An 18980-nucleotide genomic window follows, 5' to 3' on the forward strand; every position below is an offset into this window, starting at 1 on the left:
GCATGCATAGAAGGCACATAACTGGCCCAACTTTGCTTGGCGATGCTTTTGGTATCCTGCTGAACGTGCGGACTTTCTTTGTGCATCTTTTATGCAGTTTAATTCGTTGGGATTAAGAATATATTGTTAACTGACCTCTAAACTTCATTATTAGTGCGTTATTAGTGCGGGGGGGGGGGGGGGGGAGGCCTTGAGTGTGCGCGCACACACGCACGCACGCACATCACGTCACATCGCTCCTATACCAAAAAAAATAATAATAATTATGGGCTTTACGTGCGAGAACCACAACCTGATTTTGAGGCACGCTTTGGGGGGGGGGGGGAGGGGGGATGCGGAAATTTGGACCACCTGGGCTTCTTTAACGTGCACGTAAGTCTAAGTATATGGGTAATCAATAAAGGTAAAATCGGACATCCACCCGCTCGTAGCAATTGCTACAAAGGAATCCCAACGAGTTACTCAAAAGAAAAGCTTCATCGTTGAAGAAAAATTCGTCCTGCGAACCCGGGACCACCGCCTTTCCGGGGAAGCCGCTCTACTATCTGAGCTAACCAGGCGACTAGCACATGGCAGGACTAGCACATGGCAGGAAGTGTGTTGTCGAAGTTGTCGACAACACACGAAGCAAAGGCAAGTGTTTGAAGTAGTAGTTCTGCGGAAACCCGCAAGGTGGAGAGAAGTATTTAATAAAGGGAAAATCGGACATCCACCCGCTCGTAGGGTTTGCTACGAGCGGGTGGATGTCCGATTTTCCCTTTATTAATTACTTCTCTCCACCTTGCGGGTTTCCGCAGAACTACTTCGTTAAGTATGTGGGTGTTTCCGCATTTCGCCCCCATCGAAATGCGGCCGCCGTTGCGGTGATGCGATCCTGTCACTTATACGATATCATCCTTGAACAGTTTACAATTTATTATTTGCGGAGAAGCCGGCGACAAAACAATTGCGAACAATTTCCAACATGGTGAGCTGCATAACAGCCCGATGAAAATTGCTATTTTTTCTTTTTTTCGTTTTAGAGAAGTTCCACCACGCGCACCCCCCTCCAAAAGAAAGAAAAGGAGAGAAAAAAAGGGCCAGGGGGAGATGTGGATACGGGGGACTCTTAAAGCGAAGTACGTTATCATGGCATCGACGGACGGTGAACCAAATCCGGCACCCTCGTTTCCACTGCATGCATATCAGCTCTGGCTTAGTGCATTTTGTTTATGTGTGTGTGGGGGGGCACTCAATTTTGCACATTACTGAATCATAAACGATTTAATACCGGGAATGGGGTGTTCTTAGACATAAACATTGCAGAACACCGTGACACTAAAATCAAATTGTGAAAGAGATTCAATGAGATCTGAGGTAAGGAAAAGTTACGCATATATTGAGTACTGATATGGTGAGCAAATCGGCCAAGTAACGCTCACTGCTTAATTCAACACCGCAGAATAATCTCGTCGAGGTTGCTCCACTGTTCAGATCGCGAAACTAGCAGCAAGCCACTTGCGCGTCCCACGCTAATTCCACTGACGGTGAAGTGCAGGTATGACTCAATAATGGAGAAGTATGAAGGGGGGGACAAACTCACGCCTGAGGAATGCGAAAGTGCGGCGTCTCGAAAGCAAGAAAGCAAGGACGAGCGCCACCGCCTGAACTCCCGAGAAGACAACAGCGGCGGCGCATTCCAATCGTGCGACCCGCGAATAGAAGAAAGACAAAAGACGCGGCCGCGCTCGGAGGCCTCGGGCCGTTTTTATTGAAGGAAGCCGCTATGGTCGCCATAAATACCAGCGTTTCCCTTTGCCGCAGCCAGAAACACCCACGCGTGGGTGTTCGCGAGTTGCGCGACGAGCATGCCACGCATCACCAACGCGTTGCATCGTCGTGTAATAATGGCGGCCGGTGGTATGCGTGCACGGCGGCTAAGGCATGCACGGATTAGAAGAGGCCTCCTCCCGCTATCTTTACAACGGCTGGGAACTCGCGGGTGATATCTGCGCTTCTTGGACAACGAGCTGCTATCTCTCGCACGCATGCTCCACATTTGGATCGCACCACCGAGATATTTAAATTAGTCTCCTCCTTCCCTCTCCTCGCCCGAGAGCTTCGCCTCCTTGTTGCGTGGACAAGGGCAAAAAGGGTTGCGCGGCGGGGTTTTCTCGGGCTGCGCGCTCGACATTCTTCGCATGCTTGGCTTTCGATAAGCGATATAACGCCGGAAGGCGCGTGCCTTGACCGAGAGTTCGTCGATGGTGGACGCTATATGCGCTTGTTTGTGGCGGCCTTGCGTGTGCAATGATACACAAACAAATGGTAGCGGTGAATCAACGGTGCCGCAGTACTTCCTGCTTGTCATGTTTACAAAACATCAGAAACGCTGAGCGCTTAACTGCCTGCTTTTCACAGCTTTCTAGAGGCGGTTTATAGCCCAATGAAAGAAAAAAGCATACAATTAGAATTTAAGCAATCAAAATTGAACAGTGATTTTGGCTTGTACTTTGCAGCAAATGAGCTCCGTGCTGGTTTGTTTACGTTGAGAAGAGAAGATGCGCTTGACACGTGCATCTCTGTGATTCGTTGCCTATCTACAAGCATTCTGCTGTAAGTTGTCCACATTTCATCCGCGTGTCTTGAAAACAGCAGCACGGAGTGGTGGTCCTCCTTGGAATCCAAATTTTCGAGACGAAGAGGCACATTCACTTTTTTGTATAATCTTTAGGCAACGCTTGAAATTCACTGTGTCTAAACGGCAAGCAGACCATTCAGTGCACAATGCAGTCGTGCCCTTTATGATGCTTCATGAAGTCACTTAAATCCTACGCAAGAAATTTATTAATTGGCTTGGACGCAGTGATTTTCGAATGAAATGTGATTTTACTTTTCGCCTTTTTACGAGCCAATGGGATAGACGCACAGCTATAGAGATGCCGGAACGTGGTGGGCATGTAATATAGTTATACCCAATTTGTTATCTTCATCATGATCACTCATTTTCTTATCTGTCCCCTTTCTCCTGAGCAGAGTAGTAGGCCAGAGACAGCTATAGCACAGACAGACCCCTCTGCCTTTCTGTAAATAATGTTCTCTCTCCCTCAGTTCTTTGTCAGTAATTGCTCTAAATGTCTTGCCGGAGGTGCACGCAGAGCCCGCATATAATTTGCCGTTATTCCACGTGATGATGCAATTACATCGCTGTTACTTTTGCACAAGTTGTTTACCAAACTTAACAAAGAAAAGTACCGAAATTTATCGTTTCACCTAAGCCACCTACACATTTTCCAACGGTCATTTAACCAATGAAGTATTGAGAACTCCGTGCTATACCAAAGTGTAATGCTCAAGGGTCATAGTCCACAAACTATGACAACAAGGCATATTTATTCAAATAATTGTTTAGGCTCTAGCAAAAATGGTAACGCGTTGTGCTAAGCGATTTCAGAGCGGCGAAGGAAAGTGGCATTCGGCATGTGTCTATACCTACAAATGTGTGAAAAATAATGTATTCCCTGCGCTTGCTCCGTAAAATCGCACACACCCCCACGAGTTCTGAAGAAAAAAGAAGTCCAAAGAAGTAGCAAAATATTCAAATAAACAGGCTTCGTAAGACACTTGTCGGGTTGCTATGAACACGGGGTCAACAAGTCGGCTCGCAGAGACATTCTTCAATATTGGTGCACTGACTCGAGTACATCCATATGCACGCGCTGTATACACGTAATTCGAACGACTCCCGTCGGCGCAGAAACGATAAAATAAAAGCGAGGCTAGGCGAAAGGGGGCCGAACCCAGGCACAGGATCCCGGTGCAGAACGGGCGGGACGCCCTAAATGTTGGGCCGCGCCTCTCGCGCACTCCCGGGCCATGGCACGCCGCTGTTTGGGCGCACAAAGCACGGGAGTCGTTGACATCAAGAGGCGCCCAAGAGTCGCCGGCGACCAAGTGACGTGCGCGCGCCTCCGAACGGGGCTTTCGATGTTTTCCGCTGAGCGGGCGCAACCCATCCCGGCGGGTGATGCAAAGGAGGCGTGGAGGAGGAGGAGGAAGGAGGGCCCGGTGCGCGGAAGGCGCCCGCCGTGTGGCTGGCGTCGGAACTTCAAAGCCCTGCGATGAAGCAAAGGGTGCGGAAAACACAGAGGTGAGTCGGGGGATGGGAGAAAGAGCAGAAATATATTTTATTCAAACGGCCCAGAGCCCCGGGCGTGTTCTGTAGAGGGATGAGGTGTTGGGCTATTGGGCAGGAAGCCCCCATTTGTAGGGGGCCTCCTGTGTGAATCGAGTTGCGGCGTATAGCCGTTAAATTCTCGAAGCGAATGACAGGGAAAAGTTAATCAGGATTGGGACCAGTCGGCTATACTTTCCACTGCTTCGCAGTGACGTGAATGCGCGCGCGTTATCGCTGCTGAACACATAAATGAAGTGCGAGACGCACATGTCCACGCTCTTAAGTATTCCGAGGCACTGATTTCAACGAGATGCTTTAGTATTGTATGTTGCACTATGTGTGTGTTACGTGCGTGCTAAATGTCTTGTGTCTTATAGAGCATTACCTCATTTATATCGCAATCACCTGTAATAGCATGCTAGACGTGCCACCAGGCAAACCTCTCCTTCAGAATTAATTAAACTAGTTCTCTCTCTAAATAGAGCCGTGAAAGACTTATCTTTTCGACAGGAGAAACATCGAGACCTCCTGAAATAGAGAAAGCGTAGTCTTTGACAGGGAAATAGCCTTGCTGTAGCCTAACAACTTCAATGGATGTGGCAAGAACCAGCAAATGTTTAGCGGGAGAGGGAGACAGGTAATGAAAGACAAGGGACGGGCCCGCACGACCATGCGTCTCGCCTGCTATTGCGGCCGTCTTCCGAGGGAAAGGCTAGAGGGCAGAGCCCGTCTACCTTACACACTCGGAGCGGGGCCCGTTAAAACTCCTGGAATTAAGCGGCGCGAACGCGCGCGGGTGTTGAAGGCGGGTGATTAAACGATCAAAAGTCTAAACCGAGCTGTCGCGACGTGGCGTCGCAGAGGCGCCGGGTGGCGGGTTCACCCAAACGCTGCTTGCAGGTCGCACTGGAAACAGTGCGCCAGCGCGCGCGCGGCGCGCTAGTACGTCGCGTATACGCTCGCGGATGTTCATGGAAGTCGAGCAACGCGTGCGTTCTCTGAATGACCGCCGCTGGCCGCCGTTCATCGCGGGCTGCCCTGAGATGGCGTTACTGGGAAAGAACTCTTTTTGCCGACAAAGGGACCCTTTTGTGCCGAATGGGCGCAATCTGCTCCGCTTGCCGCGCATGGCTGACGCTGGAGGGCCAGAAGTAAATTTAAAGGGAAAGAAAAAAAAGACAACCTTGCCTAATTGCTCTCCGTAAAAAGTAAGTGAGAGGAAAGGAAGTTGTGGTTCTGCGGCAAGATGAATATGGAAATGGATGGGTAATGAGAAGAGGGTTGGCACAAGTGTGCTGGTGTTTTATCTACGTGAAAATTCACCGTCGTGCGAGTTACGTTGCTTTTTACCGACGTTTGCGAAACAAGCTTAAAGACTGCATTTCGTGGATCAGCCACGCAAAACCTGCCAACGCCGTAAAAAAATTCTGATGGCCAGGTGCCGTCACCGACGCTCTCTGACCGCTGTGTCTGCAGGTAACCCTGCTACTTGCGTTGCAGTCACTGTTTTCACAAATGTTTTAAAATGTCGTAAGGGCAACACAGTAAAAATAATATAGCAAGCAGCTGTGTAAAACTTCACGAGCTGACAGCCCGAAATGCACTTGTGGGAACATGGATGAGGATGTACATCTACTAGAATGCCCACGGTACGACACACAAGGGCAACGTTAAGTATACAATTTATTAAGATTGGAACGTAGGCCCTTCAGCCTCAAGATCTCTTATAGGATCCATGACCAACATATTCATTGCAAAGGCGAGCGTTAATACCGCTAGAGAGATTTCTGGAAGCGAGCGATAATCCAAGAAAATACTGAGTAGAGTATTTATCTATGGCAAGCTCGCTTGTGTGTGCTTAATTTGGCCATACCTTGTTCTATTCCGTGCCTGGTTTCATGTGTCTTCGTGTGAACTTATTCCGTGCATTATTATGTACCTCAACTTTAGTGCAGTTATGTGACTCAACTTCTTGTTTGTGTGTTCTTCTATCTCTTGTTTATTTCACTTGAAGATTCAGTATCTCACTTATATGAAGTTTGAATGTAATTTTATGAGAAGGGGGGATTTTTTCATGCATGCGGCCTTCATTATTTGCATTTCGACATCGAACAGAGAGTAGCCCGCATCATTTAAAGGCGCTAACATCTATTAAATGTTGTATACTTAAAAAGAAGTGTAACTAAGACTTACAAACTCAAAGCATAGATAATTGTCACCTATTTTACTGCCACACGGCGTTGTTAGTAAAAACTATATTGGTTAGCCAGAAAGAAAGCTCCGAATTTCAAGAAAAATTTTACTGGGCCACGAGTGTGGCCGGGAGCTCGTTGCAACAAACACTGTGCTAACCACAAGGCTCGGCTGCGCAAGGGCGGACTCCAACTAGCAGTACAGGAGATGCTAGATTTCTGAGTAGGAAATCTAACTTTTTTGTTCCGTCAGACATTCTTACGATGCCGTAAATGACATTGCTTTCTACGGCAGTCGTGTGTACGGCAACATAGCGTTTCATGAATCTGCTTCCACCTTGCAGTAGTCCGCACATCACAGTTGGTCAATGAATGTTCACAAATTTATGTTAATTAGATTAAACTTTTGTTGCAGTTGTGTAAATGAAGCAATTGAGACATTTTATCAAGGTTCTCAAATACATTTTAACTTTGTCCTTGACGTTATCGTAGGGATGGGCGAATATTCGATGTTCCGTATACAAGTTGAATATTACGCGGTTACTCTTCGCATTCGTATTGGAAAACGAATTATTCGGTATTTTCGAATAGTGGAGGCTAATCAAATATTTCACGAAGCCTGCTGTTAAAGCCTCGCTAGTGCTTTCTGCCTGCTAAGCAAGTATCTCAAGTTATCAGAAGCGGAACAACGAAAAAGGTTTTCGAAAAAATTCATATACAAAATCGGCAAAGCGAGCTTTTTGACTTCGTGGTGGAAGCCCACATGACAACCTTAATTTTTGCAACTGGTCTCTCCTTTAGCTATTCTGGAAAAATGACCATGTAAGAGTCTTATCTTCTACGCCAGTGATGGTTTTTCTTTTTTTTTTTTTGCAACCAGGCTTTGGAATGTGTCTACGGCGCATCAGCCCTTCAGCAGCTTTTTTAAATAATTATTGTACTAGCACACCCCAAGCGAATATTTCCCGTCGCCGTCGCCATGAGTTTCCGTATGTACTTAGGTTTCATAACTTCAGATCTCAACTTCAGATCTCAGAACTTCAGATCTTCAGATCAGAAGTAATCTTTTTTCGGCAATATATTATTTATTATTTTTGGAAACTGAGTCATACAGCAGCCATTCATTCTTGGAAAACTTTCTTGCAACAAGGTTTTGCGTATGTTGAGAGGCTATTCACGCAGGGATTTTCTTCGATGTCAGTTTCACACCGATAGTACCCTCTTCCCTCCCTCTCCTTTCTTTTCTTCCCTTAAACCTCTTCCCCTGCGTAGTATAGCGAACCGGATGTGCGTCTGGCTGACCTCCCTACCTTTCCTTTTTTTCTTTTCATCCTGCTCCTTGATGTCAGTTACTGAAGTTGTGCTTAAAACTGATCCTTTGTCCCTGATATTTAGTTGTCTTTCTTGCACTAGTCAGTACACGCGTGGTACCTAATTATACTTAAATAAATATTCTAGCGCTAAATATATGCGTCTAGATTTCACTATTCGGTATTCGATTCGATATTCAATAGTTACTATTCTAGTCGATTCCTATTTGAAAGAGTTGATATTCACTAACCTGGACAATATTAACGTTTCACCGAGCATAGTCCCAATGCGCACCAAGAAAGTTTATAACAACGTGATAAATGCACTGTACCAGAGTATTTCGCCTTACATTTGAAAGGCGCAAGCTAATTCCAATGACAGGATTTCAAATCACAGCACACAAGCGGACAGGGACATTCGTCTCTTCCCTGTCCAAGTGGCTGCTGTGATTTGTAGCACCATGGAACTCTAACTAGCCACAGGATTGTTTTTGCAAGCCACAGGATCCCTGTCATATGGTCATGCCTTGTTCATGTCTTCTGAAGCCGATGCATGCTCGCTCAGGGAAAAAGTCGACATGTTTCGATGGAATTTGGCCATTGAAGCTGCTCTTCAGTGCGGACATTGCACCCCATACCGAAAGGTGCTGCCAGCCACAGCGCACGTAGATGTGATTATAATCACCCGATGCTGTGCACGAACTACGTCGCTTTGCAAGAAATGAAGCTCTGCAAATCGTTGGCGGCTCACAATTATGTCACCGGTAGTTGTGTGAGGAACGTTGCATCCGAGCTCCTTCCGTCAGGTTTTGTCATCATCAGCAAGTCGAGTCAGCCGAGGCAGCCGCATTCCATGAAATTATCAAGATTATTGTTGAAAATCTTCTTGCTGCTAACATTCGCCTAGCCGCATAGCCTATATATCTGCTAAATTGGCAAGGACCGGGATATGACAGTTTCTTTTTTAAAACGGAAGAGCTCCGCATAAAAATAAACCTGTGTTTAGACATCTTACGCAGTTTATGAACAGCAAAGACCGATGGCTCTTATGTAATGTAACTATAGAGCAAGCTGCGGGCGAAATTCTCTATAGCCGACGAGTGCGAAAGATAAATGTACTCTTTTAAGACTGCACAGACATCTCATGGTCTTGGACGTCAAAGATCGTCTTCTGGGCGTACTTGGGCAATCAATAACGCTCGGCTTAAGATAACAAGCATACGCGCTGTTCTATGGATGCGTCAGGATTGTGCCCCCAAGGCGACAACTGGTCGTAACGTTTTGAGTCAGCTAGATACTTACGCACGACGTTCCGGAGACATTCCTCTTACGCTTTGTCAAGCGTAAGAGTCAAAGAATAAGCCTATATAGTTGCAAAAGAAGACAGAACAGAAAAGTAACATTGCCAGAGGAACCTAGATACGAACAAGCAATAAATAAATAAGAAATGTGTCAGGAGAATTCCTTTCGAAGCATGCGTATATGATGCACGAGCCGCGAAACCTGTTGTGCACAGGAGACAAGGGCCCTAGTGGGGAATCCCCAGGGTTGACCTAGCGCTGTCCTACTTTCGGGCAGCACGAGACACGACTCGCGCGCGGGATAGGGTCACCGCGACAACGAGCTAAATCTCTGGAGCTCGCAGTGGGCGCTTGCTTGACCATTCCTTTGTGTTCTGCGTGCAACCGCCTCTACAGAGTGGCAGCCCAACACCCGTTCGGTATTTTCTTTTTTTCCTGCCCTAAAACCGGAACTGTGCGCCAGTGTGCTCTCAAGGAAATGGTATCTTCGCGGTGATTGGGTGATGCTGGTATTTACTACACGGAGAGATGAGCGGGGTCACCTCTGCCCAGAAGTTGCATTATGAAGAACGTGCCCTTACTAACAAGGCGATAAATGTACTCGATTCCAGCATGGCTTCAGACATCACGGCGAGGATAACATTGCCGCCGACTCGCTGTGGTTATGACAACGGGAGCGAAAGTGGGTCGCATGGCAGCTGTTGTTCGCAACAGCTTCAACGCGTATACTCAAACACCAGAAATCATGTGAGTACTCCTTCTGTACACTCTGTGAGCGCCTAGAAAATTTAGTGCTTATGTAATTTTCACCACTGTCTACGTTGAAATGCTATAAAGAGGTTTTCAAACCTGCCTGTTTTTATTAAAGACTCCCCACCTATACTTAATTTTGTAGGGACGGATGTCCTGTGTGGTGACACTCAGATGATGATATTATTTCGCAGTTCAAGTGTATATATTTTAGAAGATTCTTGAAAACGCTGCGAGTTGACACTTCTAAAAGCTCATAATCGCCAAATTCAGATTTTTGGGCAGCCGATAAGAACGCCGCAGAACGCATGTTGATAGAAAACAAGATTCGTGTCGACTAATTCTTGGTAAAACTAACATATAAGTATGTTTTGTTGATTTCACGTAATTCATAACGGCGGGTCCAAGGACTATGGCATGGCAATTATGTAAGATTTTGAGGCAAGCGTCACGATTTGATGCAACTTCGGAGAATTGCCTTAGGTTTCCCGGCGCAAATCGATAACAACCGCGACATAGACTCTGTGACACATCGCTTAAGGTTAGAAGTGGAATATGCAAGTAGTTTTCTTTACCATATAAGTTGTGCACCTTTGCGTTGTCACGAATGTGGACACTCGCCGGAAAATGTAAAATACCATCTAATTAGTTACCCTCAATACCACCTCGATACGAGCCACAAACATATATATTTATAATAACACTCAACCGATTTGGTTACCGGCCTTTTAACATACGAAACCTCCTTCGACCATGGAGTAACGCGTCTATACGTTTCTTATAGATAGTGACAGTGTCCACTTTTGATTTACACAGTTGACTTGAGCTGTCTCTGCATTATTTTTATTTTCATTATTTTCTTATATTCTACTTGTTTTCGTTTTTGTAGGTTACATCAAGTGTGAATCTGTGTTTGTGTGAGTTCAGCTTTGACGACGTCAAAGTTTTTTTGCGTGGTAAAGAAACCTGTGCAAAACCTATATCTTTTTGTTTTCTATTTCTTATCTTCTCTGAAACGACTGTGTCGGTGAAGTGCTTGAGATACATCTGTGAACGCTAGAAGACTGTTTTCTAAAATTTTTATATCCTTCTTGTTCTAACTGACTGCCAGCATTTGGTTGCGAACTGCTGAAGAACCGGAACGTTTCAGTTCAACTATCATCCTTCATGCACTTAACAATTTAACGTTCTGGAGCAGCAGGTGACATATTGTGCATGTTGTCCTCCTTCTGAATACAACATAAATAAATAAATCAAATATGTTGATATTCCCTTTACAGAACGAGTAGTTGCATGAATATATTTCGAGTCACTATTTTGTCTTTGAAGTTTGCAAGTGCGGACAACTCAAATGGCATCGTTTCGCGAGTGACGATCGCATGAAATCCAGAAATACTTTCATTCATGAAAGATGTCCGTCATTGTTCAACGGCTATTGCTACTATAACGGTTGCTAAACCGTTGTTTGCGGTTGTTACCATTACTGCTGTCGCGAACCGAGGGGTTGCAGCGGAGCGCCAGAACCAGAGGACCAGCGTAGCGGGCTCTCTTCGAACGGACTAACGCGTGCCGTGCTTGTGCCGCGAGAACGCGCGTCCCAACTTTGTTGTCCTCATCTTTTGCAGTGCCGGCCGAGAGCGCAGACCTTTAGCGTCCGCGCGTAGCGGCGTCGGTGGGCGCCAGGCTACCTCTACTGTCGTCTGTTATTACTAACTGCTGTAGTGTATGAAATACCGCGTGAATACGCGCCCAGAAAACCAGAAAGTTATCCTGTTTTCAACCTTTGTCCTCGCCATAACTGGTCACGGACTTCTTCACAACAGGACATTTGCCCAGTCTTGCCCATTTTGAAGAACAGTCTAGCGTATAAAGTCAGCCGAGCCAGTATGACTATAGTATAAGTGCAAATGGTCCCTAGTGCAGCTCATGCCCTGATCATTTAAAAAAAAATAGCGCGGATAAAAGCTAATGACAGAGCAGAGGCGCTAATGCTGTGACTAGAGTGAGTAAAGACTTTATTTGAAAACAAGGTATTAGTCATTTTTCTCGCATACTCAGAAGGATCTGGACCCGTGTTCGCAAAAGATCTCTCATGGGATTCTGCAATTGGATATCGCTTCTGTGATTGTCCCGTTATCACGCTGTTTGCTGTCGTGATCCGCGGACGCTCGAACACCAGTCAATGAGCAGATATTCCTACGCAAATTAAGTTTTGTAAATGCAGGTTCTGATGCGAATTACTACCTGCACTTTGTGAGGCTATCGAAGATAAGGTTGCGCATATTAAGTGCTGCACATGAAGATTTCAACTCGCTTCCGTAAAGTATGTTTAGCTGTACAAAAATTATGATCTCCGGGTTTTTGCGTTGAAGAAGGCAAAATCTAGGTATATTGCCAAAGCATTGCTCATTGGCGTTATTTGGACAAGACACAAGAAACTTCGGCCTCATAATTTCCTTCCCTTCGTATTTATTTTTTTGGTACACTCTAAGAAAAAAAAGGACTAAAAGGGGTAGGGAGGTTAGTCCTTTTGGGGACTAACTGATTTGCCACAACCATTAGTCCTTTTAGGGACGAACTGACATGGGATGAACTGTTACTCCCCATGCACTTACTCCTTCGGGGACTAACAGTTGCCCCTGCCCGATGGTCCTCAAGGGAGTAACGGTAATTCGTTCCGATGCTCCGCAAAGGTGGAATTAATTAAATTAGGCATTTATACCATAATAAAAAAATTAATGAGCTGAAAAAGAAAAGCAGGCCCGAGAGCAGGAGTCGAACTCGCGTTTTCTCGCTCACAAGTCAGGTACTCTAACCACTTCACCACGCCGCTTGGTTGACAAGACGGGATATTTAGACAAGGTTAACCATGGGAACACAAGTGCGGCAATATAAAAGTGACTCCGTATTTTGTGCAAGCTATGCAGTGAGAGTCTAACGTTGAGTGTACTTGCAACCATAAGCGACTGCGAAAAGAAATCAGCCCGAGTATTATTAGGGTGATCTAAACTGAGGCACTACGCCATGTATACGTCTAGCGAGCTCAAACGGGACACCGAAGACGACAGAGAAGGGCAATTTCTCTGTCACTTAGCGTGTGCCGTTTGAGCTACACATCGCTTCAGTTCGCAACCTCCTTGGAACGGAAGGAACTTAGGTACTATTGACGAAGAAAATCTAGCCGTCTATCAATGACTTGCGCGTTTAATGTGTACGCTCACTTATGGGGTGCGCACGAAGGGCATGCCTCATCACATTCCAGTTTTAAGTTTCACGTAATTTTCGAAGAGGCAAGGTGCTGCTTTGCATGTAGTTCAATAGACAATGCACTAACTTCGAACCATTCATGATTTATAGACAATACCGTTTTCGCCGGATCGCTCCATGACACGGACCAAAACAGCGAAGTGCCTGGGGAGTAACTGTTGCCGTTCGTCCTCCCATTGCTCTCTTTCCGAGCGGGGACTAAACACTTACTCTCCGAAATTTGCACACGGCACGCACATTCATGCAGTTAGTCCTTTGAGGGACGAAAGCGCCCTTCTTAGGACTAACGGCACAGTTACTCCCGTTTTCCCCGGGATTTTTCTTAGAGTGTAAACAATCTATTTGATACACATAGCCGTTTTCATGTAACAATGACTCGTAAGAACGCGCACCGGTGGATCAAACGTGCATCAGTGGATCAGTGCAAACGTGCATCGGTGGATAAAATCGATAACAACGACAAAGATTGGTTACCAGTTCTCACGAGTGAAAGACGTAGCAACAAAACTTCTCATAAATAGATGCGGTTTGCTTTCTACGCTTTCTGGAGAAATATTTGGCTAGGCACCAGCAAGTTACGGCCAATTCTTACTCTCTAACAAAACATTGTTTTGGGAGATCCGTATTCACAAAGTAATCTTATTTCTTCGTGTTCAAAGTAGTTGCGTTCCAACAGAGGCCTACCAATGGTGATTCAAATACGATTTAAAATAATACAGTGGTACCTCTATCTATGAAGGGTTCAGTCCACCAACAGCAGTGCTTGCAATATTTTACCTCATTTTACGAACTGCGCCTCGGTTCACGAACTTCGTACCGGGTTCACTGAGATCGCAGGTGTGACGATTCGATGCGGTAATTTGTTTAGTGGTAAATAAAAACCAACTTAATAATATAAGTTTCACCTCGGAATTATTATATAGCTTAAAATATGTTTTGTATCTGACGGAGCCAAGTGTTCCCTCTTGGCTTCAATTTCAGATGTTCTCTTTTCGCACAGCCGTTAATTTTTATCCAACAAGGAAGCGGTCTTTGTGTTTCATTTTCTGGTGGTTGGTTGCCCACAAGGTGGTTGCATGCGCATTGCCTGAACGCGATGCAAATGTTGCGAACTGGGCCTGTTCGGTGGACGCGTGCGTCGTGTTATCTCTAGAAAAGATAAGCCAGAGGGAAGGAAATTATGCGGTAACTCGAATGGCGCATGTCGTAAAACCATCTCTGGACTTTGCAGCCTGGCAAACCCAATGATAGTCTTGTAACCGACGCCGGAATTGGTAGATATTGCGTCCATCTTTATTTGCAACCGCTGAATCTCATTCTCACCAGATTGGTGGTACATGCAAAACTGTGCGCGGTAAGATAAACACACGTATATTATCAGCCTCGAAATAACATAGAGACAGAGAGCAGAAAATAGAGTGATACGGGAATAGCAGGACTCTTACATTGCTGTGTACTTCTCCTTCATGCTATTCTTTGAATTGGATTTGTTCCGCAGCACAGTTGCGAGGAAGACCAAGCACAAATAATTTAGTTAAAACTTGAGCCTGAGGAACTTGGTTATGGCCAGAATCACCAAGCATGTGCCTGCAGCGTGATCACGACATGAACGCCAGGATGAAACACTTCCTCGCCGCGCTGTCACAAGCAGAAATTCTGTTGTAAGCATATAACTAAAAGAAACTGTGCTGCTTCTGTGGGTATCAGAAAATCTGCGACAAGTGATATGATGGACTCGAAAATTGTAGTCCTCAGTTATCGCCCTGCATCCACCATGGTATACCGCAACGGCTATAGCCCGTTGCTAAGCACAAGCACGGGGGTCCGCATTCTATATACGCGGCAGAGCGTTCCCACGGGTGATGAAAGAAAAAAGCGCTCCTCTACCGACCTTTGGAGGTTATAGAAATTATTCCGAAGTTCTCCTCTACTGCGTCCACCGCTCCATGACTGCCGCGCTTTGACTGCGCTAAGTCATTGAACGTCAAAGTCACAACTTCTCCTTGCTCAGCTAAAGAGTTCCGATGCATCACACATTGCCAGCATTCTACGTAGCTTCCGTTCTGTATGCCCGTAGGATGCAACACCAATGGCTCCTACGCGCGATACTGGTCATATCGCATAGAATCAATGTTGGTTAAATTTTCCATTCTGGAGTCTTACGGGTCAAAACCATGATGTCATTATTAGTCACGCCGTAGTGGGGGACTCTGGATTATTTTAGACCACCCGCGTTTTTTTTAACGTGCACCCAATGCACGGTACAAAGGCGCTTTTGCATATCGCCCCCATCGAACTTCGACCACCATGGCCGGAATTCAGTCTCGCGTCGTCGCGCTCAGCAGCGCGACGCTGAAGCCACTGCGCCAGCACGGTGGCTTCAATGTTGGTTAGTGTTTTCAATTAGCATTCCTACATTTTCTCATGCCCACGTACACTCCGGACACTTGCTAGCTTCCCTGTATTTCCTTCCCTTTTCTTTTCTCTTCCTCTTCGTAACGCCTCGCTAACGCCGCATTTACGAACCGAGAACAAAGAAGCGCTCCAACCCAGGAAAGAACTCACTATTTTTGCGTCCTTTTTCTGCACCGCTTTGTTTCCTTGCAGCTGGTACCGAAATACGATTAATCTCACAAGAACGTCAAGTCAGGCTAGTGCTGATCTTGCTCCTAAACAACGGGCCTGTTGAGGGAAATTTGTGCGAAAACAGTACACAACTAACAAGTAAAACAACGAGAGCTTGTGTTGTTTCGTTCTTTCTTTACATGGGTTTTCGCCTAATCTTGGCTGCACAAGTTTGTTGTTCAATGTGATTGAACACAAGGCAGTTTGCGAAATGGCAAACTGCCTTGTGTTCAAAACCACGAAGGGCCGCAAGATAAAATTGTCTTGGGTTTAAGGGTATTAGTCAGCCGAATCTTTGGGATCTGTCTTTTTGGATCTGTCTACATAGTGTCCTGTAGTTAATGTCCCCACATGTCTATTCACGGAGGTAGTTTTACAGATGTGCCAGAGCTTGCGCCGCATTATCGTGTTGAAATGTTTAGTTTTAAACCTAAGCTTTCCTTGCAGACTCCGTTTCTGGGCCACTGTGTATGTTCCAATTAAAAAAAAAATTCTGGGGTTTTACGTGCGTAAACCACGATAAGACTATGAGGCACGCCGTAGTGGAACCTTCGCATTAATTTTGACCACGTGGGGGTCTGTAACGTGCACCGAATGCACGAAACACGGACATTTTTTAAAATTTCGACCCCATCGAAATGCGGCCGCCGTGGCAGGGATTTCATCCCGCGACCTCGTGCGTAGCAGCACAATGCTAAAACCACTAAGCAACTACGGCGGGTACGTTCCCCATCCTTGGCCAATGCTACAGAAGGGGTATTGGCACTGAGGATAATCAGAAGACTTAAATGTGTTTAGGTACACCATGTATGTGGTATGCATCACTGTGCATGCAGCTATCGTCAACATTCTTCCCTCGACAAGTATCATACTTCACCTTCGTCCTTGTGAAACTGCTGTGTCGGTGTCCCACACTACGCATCCACCTGAATTCCTTTGTAAGTTTGTTAACTGTGCAGTGTATAAACATTAACATTCCATCAGATTAAACCTAGTTGTGACCTGTGCTTGCGTTGATATAAACATTACATGACGCATACGAAGAAAGTAACCACATTTGTACTCATCGCATTTGGTTTTAGCGTACTTATTTAACCACTTTACTAAAGCTGTGTTTCACATGACTTCCAACATGTGCATCGGATCCACACATTTATTTTTTCACTTTAGCGTGGCCAACTGCGAATGTGTGTAACTGTACCAGGCAGATACACTTCCATTTCAGGTACAAACTTTGGGCGTGTAAATGTGCGACACCAATAAATTATTTGAGAGGTGCCTACGACAAGCTGCGACAGAAAGAACGCGTCAGTAATTGCAAATAATTCTGTACATCTAAGTATATTTATTAGTAAAGGTTTCTTCTATCATGACATTGAGCTACCAGAAGTGATTTGAAAGTAATATTTAAAGTATACTTACCTGAAGAGCTGACTCCCTTACACCACAACTGTAAAGCAGGATTCGAAAATTCGTTCTAACACTTGTACGGCCTTTTTTATTTTTGTTGTTTGTTGAAGACCTCCATTTTGAATACAAAACAAAGGTACAAACTCACTTTGACTATGTGCACCAGAACAACGACAGCGATACGCAATATTATTCAATGTGCACGCGCTGAAAACCACAGTATTATGAAAAGATTGCTAGCAGAGCCGTACTTTCTGTGTGGTGCACTTTTATGAGACATTATTGCATATACCCGTCCTAAACACAGCTGATCAAACAAGCGACACGTGGAACTTTTTCTTTTCGTTTTTTTGGCACCGACTACGTCACAGACGTTTTATTTTAGAACAAACATTGTCGCATGGCAGCAGGGGTAGTCTGTCTATTTAGCATTTGCAAACAGTAGGGGACCCTACTCCCACATCTCTCAGACGCAGTAAGTTAGATCAAGGGGAGAAAAAATAAAGTGGTACACAGAATGCAGAAGGCGCTCCTGTCATGCGTGCGAAGCTTATTGTAGACAGCCTTTCTTTCCCCTCCTTTTGCTCCACTGTAAGTGGGGCCATCATTGCTGGCCCCACTTACGCTCAACTTTCAGTGTGTTCATACAAGGACATTTTGTTTAAAAAGAAGGGACACAATAAAGCGAACATCCGAGCGAAGGACAGAACTTCTATTAGGAAAAAAAAAAACAATGGTATCCATGAAGCAGGCAGTTTAAACCACACACATTAAACAACGATAACTATTTCAACCAATTTTTACTGTGCAAACGCATTTCTCGTTGGTAATAAGTGCTCAAATAAAGATTTATGCCTTTGTCACTACTACTGTGCAATTAGTTGGGTGGAGTTCTCAATCAAAATTTATTTGCGCATGTACACGTTCGGTGAGCATTTCATTAACTAGACCTAAACTTGAATACCTTCACGCTGAGCAATAAACAGCGCCAAGAAAGAAAAAAAACTGTGGTAGTGATCACAGAGGACAAGAAGACTTTATGAGTGACAAGTTGATAGAAATGTTTGTGGTCACAAATTCACAAAAAAATCTTACGCTAATATGTCCGTAGCAGAAAATTTCAGCAGATCCTAACGCATAATGTAAGCGAAATTGACGGCCAATGTGAAACATCGCTTACGAACTAAAAGCTTTGTGAATCTGGACCCTGTTACTTCAGAGTGCGTCACGTCATTTTCCCCAAGCACTTGCGTTCGTTCTTCCCGATTTTTATTTGACACCATACGGTTATGCATACCTTGCCAAGTTACTATACATCAATAGCATTGTATAAAAACCTCTAGAACAGATCTGTTGAAAGGCGATTAGATATGAACGCTCGATCGTAAATGATTTTCGGACTCTTGGATCTGATAAAACGCTTAATTCCCGAGCGGTTGCGACGGTGTTAGTAAATTATTATCCATATACACTAGCCAGATAGCATTATCCGTGCATACCAGGCGGTGCTCCGAGTCGTCGGGAATATTCAATTTTCTTTTTTTTTTGCATATCCCGTTGTACGTGAACTTTTGTGGTCTCCATACGTTAGCTAACAGCGCAAAAAAAAAAACGGGACACAGAAAAGGTGCACATGACACAGGCGATCGGCCCAGTGTTGATAAATGATTCAGGTGTGATTCCCCAACCAAACTATTGAATCGCTGGAGGGTCAGGTTACCTAAATTCAACACAGGCAAATTAAGGTTTGAATTTCTCGCCAAATTATATATTTTACGCACTCGAGGCTCCCCGCTTTGAACTTCACTGATGCGATAGATGTTGCGACACTATTGAAATGCATTTTCTTCTTATAGTAAACTAACTGCTACGTTAACCAGCGAACGCTTTTACACGCGTGTTCCCCTGTGTACATTTGCAGAATGAAGTGGCCTAACTTTGCACTAGGGCTATATATTTGAAAGTAAAG

The 18980-nt window shown here is 45.1% G+C and overlaps 1 long non-coding RNA gene across 2 annotated transcripts in view; it reads left to right on the forward strand.

Annotated features, from left to right (window-relative positions):
- The window catches only part of LOC135899950 (uncharacterized), a 273078-nt gene that overhangs the window by 232187 nt on the left and 21911 nt on the right, over nt 1-18980 (forward strand). The window contains exon 3 of one of the 2 annotated variants that reach the window (XR_010563751.2): nt 9571-9706. The exons of the other annotated variant lie outside the window; for it this stretch is intronic. This is a non-coding gene — a long non-coding RNA (uncharacterized lncRNA). The remainder of the gene's footprint in view (nt 1-9570; nt 9707-18980) is intronic. 2 annotated transcript variants of the gene reach the window in all.

The sequence above is a fragment of the Dermacentor albipictus genome, chromosome 4 (assembly GCF_038994185.2).
Source record: "Dermacentor albipictus isolate Rhodes 1998 colony chromosome 4, USDA_Dalb.pri_finalv2, whole genome shotgun sequence".
NCBI classification, from domain to species: domain Eukaryota; kingdom Metazoa; phylum Arthropoda; class Arachnida; order Ixodida; family Ixodidae; genus Dermacentor; species Dermacentor albipictus.